The sequence below is a fragment of the Asparagus officinalis genome, chromosome 8, assembly GCF_001876935.1.
Source record: "Asparagus officinalis chromosome 8, Aspof.V1, whole genome shotgun sequence".
Classification (NCBI taxonomy): domain Eukaryota; kingdom Viridiplantae; phylum Streptophyta; class Magnoliopsida; order Asparagales; family Asparagaceae; genus Asparagus; species Asparagus officinalis.
The window spans coordinates 20,285,618-20,292,532 of NC_033801.1; the positions used below are offsets into that span (position 1 = coordinate 20,285,618).

General features: G+C 37.0%; 1 pseudogene; it reads left to right on the forward strand.

The window, feature by feature from the left end:
- LOC109820974 overlaps positions 1-6,915 on the forward strand; it is an 11,607-nt pseudogene that overhangs the window by 1,892 nt on the left and 2,800 nt on the right.

Consider the following 6,915-nt stretch of genomic DNA (forward strand, 5'->3'; position numbering starts at 1 on the left):
ATAACATGACATATAGCGACGGAAATTTCCGTCGCTATATTTCCGTAGGCAAAACATTTTTTGCCGACGGAAATGGATATATTAGCGACGGAAATTTTCCGTTGCTTTAAATTTACCGACGGGTTTTTAGCAACGGAAATTCCGTCGCTAAAGAAGTCTTTAGCGACGGAATTTTCGTCGCTAAAGAGGTTTTTAACAGCGCTAAAAGTTCCGTCGCTAAAAACTTCTTTAGCGACGGAATTTTCCGTCGCTAAAAATATCTTTAGCGACAGGCGCGGACGTGCCCAAATATTTTGGACAGCCCGCGCCTGAGAAAGGATTTATCCCCAAATCCCTCTCTCAATTCACCTCTCTCCTCATCCCCCTCCTCATTCCCCCCTCCTCTCCCCCCATCTCGTTCTCTTCACCGGATCCGAACCGCCGACGAGCCGCCGTCGCTGCCGCCCCCGCCCCAACCACCACCGCCGCCGACGCCCTCTCTCTTTCTCTCTCTCAAGGTACCCTTCTCTTCCATCAATCTCTCTTTCTCTCTCCCCTTCAATCTCTCTTTCTCTCTCCCCTACATAATGAGGTCTAAATGGTAGCTAATTGATCTTTATATTTAGGGCTTTGATCTGAATTTTTGATTGGATTTGGTCATTGGTAGCTAAGTACAGTTTAGAACCAAGAATATTGCTTTTAGTAATCATCTGCTTCCATTTAGACCTTATTAATTTGATAAAGATTTTTTTTTAGGTTTTGGAAGGATCGGGCGATTGGTGGCGAGGGTGATCCTTTAGAGCGAGGATGTCGAGCTCGTTGCCGTCAATGATCCCTTCATCACCACCGATTACATGGTATAACTTCTAGATCTGTCGACGGTTTCCTTTTTCAATTTCGATCAGATCTTTAGATCTGCATTGTGCTGATGATCATTTGGATCTTGGATCTGGATCGAGATTTGAAAGTTTTAGTTACTTGCTAATTGGTGGTGTTAATGACTGTTTCTTAGATTCGTCGCTTTTATTTCGTTATTGGATAATGACCTGTTTGTGGTATTAGCTAATCTTTGGGATCTAGAGTGAGATTTGCGCTAGATCTGCTTGATCTCGAATTTAGTGATGATTTTCTCAGAATGTTATAGCATCATTTCGTTAGTGGATGGTGATTTGTTTTTTAGTATTGGATGGGGAAGTGTACTGATATGATTTATGAGTCCAGCTAAAATACATTGTATAAATCACCTACGTTAGAATGTTGCTTTGCACATAAATACATTGCTTTTGCTAAAATAAGGAAAAATGCATTTATTTGCATATGCTAGAATTTGTTTTTAAGCATGTGATAATTAACTTGTCCTTCCCACCTTTTAAAATTGTATAATACATGAAGAAATTTTTCATTTCACTCTATTCACTTTGATCTACAGTTGTCAAAGTTCTACAAACTAAAAAAATCATTCCTTTTTTTTAAACTTTGGACTTGTGGAATATTACTTTTTTAGTTATCGGAAAAACGTGCGTCTGGCGCCATTTGATTTGTAAGTAATATGGTTTACAAATGTATGCATTTTTGTTTAGATAGCTATACTAACATGTAGATCAATGTCTCGTTGCATATCATAGAATTAGGTTGGTGGACTTCACTATTCAGTAATGTTCTGCGAGAGGTTTTCCCCATTATCTATAGAAGTTTTGCTTAAATCTATTATAGTTGTTTCCAATATTTATTATTATGGTAGGATTTTCACTTTATGAAACTTTAGATATATCAGTAAACAAATTTTCTGAAATGCAATATTAGTTGCTAACAAATTTTCTGAAATGCAATATTAGTTGCTAACAAATTTTCTGAAATGCAATATTAGTTGCTAACAAAGGTGATGCTAACATAATAGTTTTCAGCATTGTAATTGCTTAACAGTATAGTCTTCTTGTAGATGATCCAACATTATTTACTTTTCTTTTTTTAGATGCCCATATTTATTACCTTCTGATATCTACAATTTACACGATGGCCTCTCTGAAAGGGCCCTTTTATTGTTGTTGTCCCTTGTCTGATAATATGGACTTATAATTTAAACTACCAATCTTTTTTAGATGCCCATATTTATTAGCAGTCTTGGCTGGTGCCATAAGGACCTAACATGAGTTCTAGTGTTTTTAAACAGTCAGTTTTTCTGGAAGATGCTTTTTCTGCTTACTAGGACTTCGAAATAGGTCAGGGTCTTCTCTTGCAGTTGTTCTCGTGCAATGTTCATTATATTGAATATTGATTAATCTGTATTTCAGGGGGGGGGGACTGATCATGACAATAATATTTGGATAAACAAATATCTCATTCATTTAAAGAAGGCTTTGCGTATAGATTGTTTTATTAATGGTGTTAATGGTTTTCTGCAGACCTACATGTTTAAGTATGACAATGTCCATGGGCAATGGAAGCACCACGACATCAAGATCAAGGACTCTAACACCCTTCTCTTTGGTGAGAAGCAAGTTGCTGTATTTGGTTGCAGGTTGGCATCCTTTTCTTAGTGTTGTCTTTCATATCATTCTCGATAGTGTTTATTTCTTTGTTATGTATTGTTTTTTGGTGAGCTAATTGTTACTGGGTTTTAAAGGAACCCAGAGGAGATCCCATGGGGCAAGGCTTGTGCAGATTTTGTTGTGGAGTCAACTGGTGTCTTCACTGACAAGGACAAGGCTGCTGCTTATTTGAAGGTATTTTCTCTTATAGTTAGGAATTTGATTTTGCCACAGGGCTCATTTGAAAGTAATAATAGTGTCAGTGTTGAAAGTTGAAACTTCTTTCATTATGGTAATTTGGTAAAACAGAATATTATAATTTCGAACAATCTCCTGACTTCAAATTTTTTGCCAATCCTTGAATCTTAGTTATGAAGGCAACCCTTTTTGCTTTTATTTTAAGCAGTCTGAAATTTCTTTTTCATCACATAGTTCACACATTTGTCAACCTATTCTGATAGTTTCTACTTAGACTCTTTTCTGTTTCCTCATATTGTTTCTTACCCAGTTGGACTTGTTGTGTACAATATAATGATGTATATTGCCGGTGAGTTTATTTTATTAACACCGGATTACATGAGTTTATTTTATTAACACCGGATTACATCGTAATGTTTTTAGGGTGGTGCCAAGAAAGTTATCATCTCTGCACCAAGCAAAGATGCACCAATGTTTGTGATGGGAGTGAACCATAAGTCATACACACCAGACCTTAACATTGTCTCCAACGCTAGCTGCACAACCAACTGCCTAGCTCCTCTTGCCAAGGTAAAACATTTTCCAGTACTTTTTTTGTGGATACATGTACGCGTGCGTGCATGCGTGCACGCGTGTATGCGTGCGTGCATGCACGCGTGTATGCGTGTGTGCATGCATGCGCGCGTGTACGTGTGCGTGCGTGTGTGCGTATATGCGTATGTGCATGTACACGTATCAGCATGTACGCGTACATGCGCGTATGGTGAGAAAATTGTGCGTGTACGCGTATTGTGCGTGTACGCGTATGTGCATGTACACGTATTGGGCTAAGACCTCTCTCTATCTTGCTATTAGGTAGGAGTAGCTTTCCTTGCGGGGTTAGGGTGTGCATGCGTTGTTGTAAAAATTGTGCGTGCGTGCGTATAATACATAAGAATATGCCATGATACTCTCTGTTATTGCTATACTTGAATGTCATGCCATGTTAACGTTTGATTTATATTTGCAGGCTGGGACTTCTAGACAAAGTGGAGCTGGTGATGAGGAGGATGATGATGATGATCAGGAGGATTGATTTGTTTTTTTACCTTTGAAAACAATGAATGAGTGTGTTGTATAAACAATTTTTATCATGGTGTGTGCTGTATAAACAACGTTTATTATGTTGGAATATTTTAATTAAATTATATGTGTTATATATGCGTGAGAATAAATATTAACTGCTGATTGAACAGATTTTTAAATTTATTATATTATTGTACAGGTTTTTTCAATTTTTAAATTATTTTTAAAAATATATTAGAAATATTTAGCAACGGATTAGCCGTCGCTAAATATACTTTTAGCGACGGAAAATAGATACGGGAAAAAACATTACCGACGGATTTTCCGTCGCTAATGTTAATGGCGACGGAAAATTCGTCTTAATTATTTTTTATTTTTTTAAAAAAATAGTTATAGCGACGGATTTTCCGTCACTAAAACATATTAGCGACGGATATTCCGTCGCTAAAAGATGTTTTAGCAACGGATTTTCCGTCGCTAATGTTTTTTTTCTTTTTTTTAAAAAAATAGTGCGACGGATTATCCGTCGCTAATTTTCCGTCGCTGAAATTTAGCGACGGATATTCCGTCGCTAAAAATGATTTTAGCTACCCTCACTGTACTGACGGGTTTTTGGCGACGGAATTTTATTTTTTCCGTCGCTAAAACCTTTAGCGACGGATTTTTGACTTTTAGCGACGGATTTGTCCGTCGCTAAAAGTCCTGTTTCTAGTAGTGATGTTATGCTTAATAACATACCCAATGATAATAAGATTCAAATTGTTCAATTATTCTCAACTAATAGGGTCGTTGAAAATGTCTACGAAAGAAAACCAGTAAATAGAAAAGCTGGATCATCAAGATTACCGAAGGTTATTCAAACAAATTAACATTGTGATGGAAAAACATTTTCATGCTAGACCTTTTACTTTCCGGCCATCTCATGTATTCGTCATAAAATAAACTAATCATTAATCATGAAAAACAAAGGCTAATATGTTGTTCCTTGTTTCTTCCCTAGTTTTCTCTTATTTCATCAAGCTCTATAAGTGACTTAAGAAGAACGAAAGAGATGGTCTTGGAACTTGGATCATGGAATCTCTCCACTACAAAACTTGATATTAGAATATGCAATTAACTGGTATCTAAGGTCAAAATACTCTTGTCATACAGAATATGTGCTTAGAAAAAGCATGTAACTATGGTGAGCCTAAACTGATATCTAAGGTCTTCTTTTATTTTATTGATTGCTAACAGAAATATTTTATTTGAAGAAAGAATACAATTAAAATACACTTTAACATATGAAGACAACATGGTAAAAACATAATCAAAATCATATAAAAATTAGCACTCAAAGAAAAGAACAGTTACTTACTTTTCCACATGAACTAGTGCAGTGAATTTCAAAATTTGGACTTACACGAAAGATACGATTCGTAACATACACCGAAAGTTTTCTTTGTCATGGATTCAATGATCCCAAGATGGTTAGAGACTCGTGCTGATAACGTGTTGTAATCTCGTTGTTGTATCTACATACATCACATATCAAAAGTAAGAATCAAACATGAAATGTAAATGTAAATAGACAAGAGAAGAAATAGGGAGAAAAATAATTCTCATTTTATTCATCTTCCTCATTCCTCTATACATTTTGTCTTCCATGGATTACATTATATAGATGTGAAAGAGAATACTAAAAGTCACAAGTAGGTGAAGAGTCTTCTTCTAGTAATGTCCACATTCATTGTATTTATATTTACAACAACCACATTTAAAGTTTAATTAATGCAAAAACACACTTTAATGGGTTTCAATAGGAATCAATTAACTTGACATATTTTCTAGTAGAATTTTAATTGAAATTACTAAAGTATCGTTAAACACACGTAATGTTTCAAGTTTGATTAAGAAGACATGTTGTCACGCACGTGCCAGATGCTTTCTGGAGCATTTTGGGATTTGAATCAAAATTTCATTAAAAAAATACATCAAAGTGGTTGGTTGCAGTCGAACTCTTTGAAATGGTTGCTAAATTAATTAAACTCCAGAGCGGGTCATATTCTCACTTTCTTTGAAAAAACAAACTCTAATTACCTAAATGGAATTGTGGCTAGTTTGTTAATTTCTTGCCGTGGAGTAGCCGCATGTGGAATTTCAAAAGAAAAGGTAACCAGTCCCTTTCCTATCTTTATAAAACTGTAGTATTTTTATTATTTCCCCAGCTGATGATTAACTTTACGTGTAGAGCTTTTCACGTGTAAAATGGATGTGAAATTATAATAGCATGCTACAAATCACAAAAGCAAAGGGAGTCCAGTAACTTGGAGGAATTGAGAGCTCACCGTGAATTGTGCTTCAAGAAAAGCTGCCTTCATCATTGCAAAGTGAAGTGCCTTAGCCCCGAATAGTACTTCATAAATGTATTCCTACCTTTAATCTGAGCAATATATGGCATTAAAGCGCATCTTCATATCATGGAAGCATCATAGCTACAACCTTACAGAAAAATAAGAGAGAAGAAAGAAAGGGGATGGAAAATTGGATCATTTGCTTGTTGGTAAAGTTGCATTTTTGTATATGGAATACAACCTTGTCAATCTCTCAAAATTTTGCTTTCAGACATCAACTTTGTCAAAATTTGCTTAACACGCTTTGACATGATTTAATTATTTAAGAAAAGGGAAATTGTTATTTTAAAGATTTATTGGAATGAAGCATTTTCTATGCATATTCTTTGGCTTTCTTTTGCTGCCACTCACAAACTAGTCCAGGATTTAATCTGGATTGATCCTGCCTAGTTTTTGTTGGATTTGGGTGTGGATCCAAACCTCCGCAGGCGAGGAGCTTCAAGCGAGCTCCTCAGGTGAGCTCGAGCATGGCGCGGACGATATCCGAAGGCGAGCTAGGAGATCTGCAGGCGATCTCGACGCAGCTACAGGCGAGCTCGCAACCTTCAGGCGAGCTCGAGGAAACCCGCAGGCGAAGTCACAATGCGAGGTCCACGCGAGCTGCACGCGAAGTTGACGACGAGTTGCAGGCAAGGTCGAAGAACAAGCGAGCTCGAGCGCTCGTTTAAGTGCGAGACAGGATGTCGACAGCCCACCTAGGGGTTCCCTATGAAAGGGAAACCCAGAGCCCCCTTTCCGTCGGCGGCTCCCCT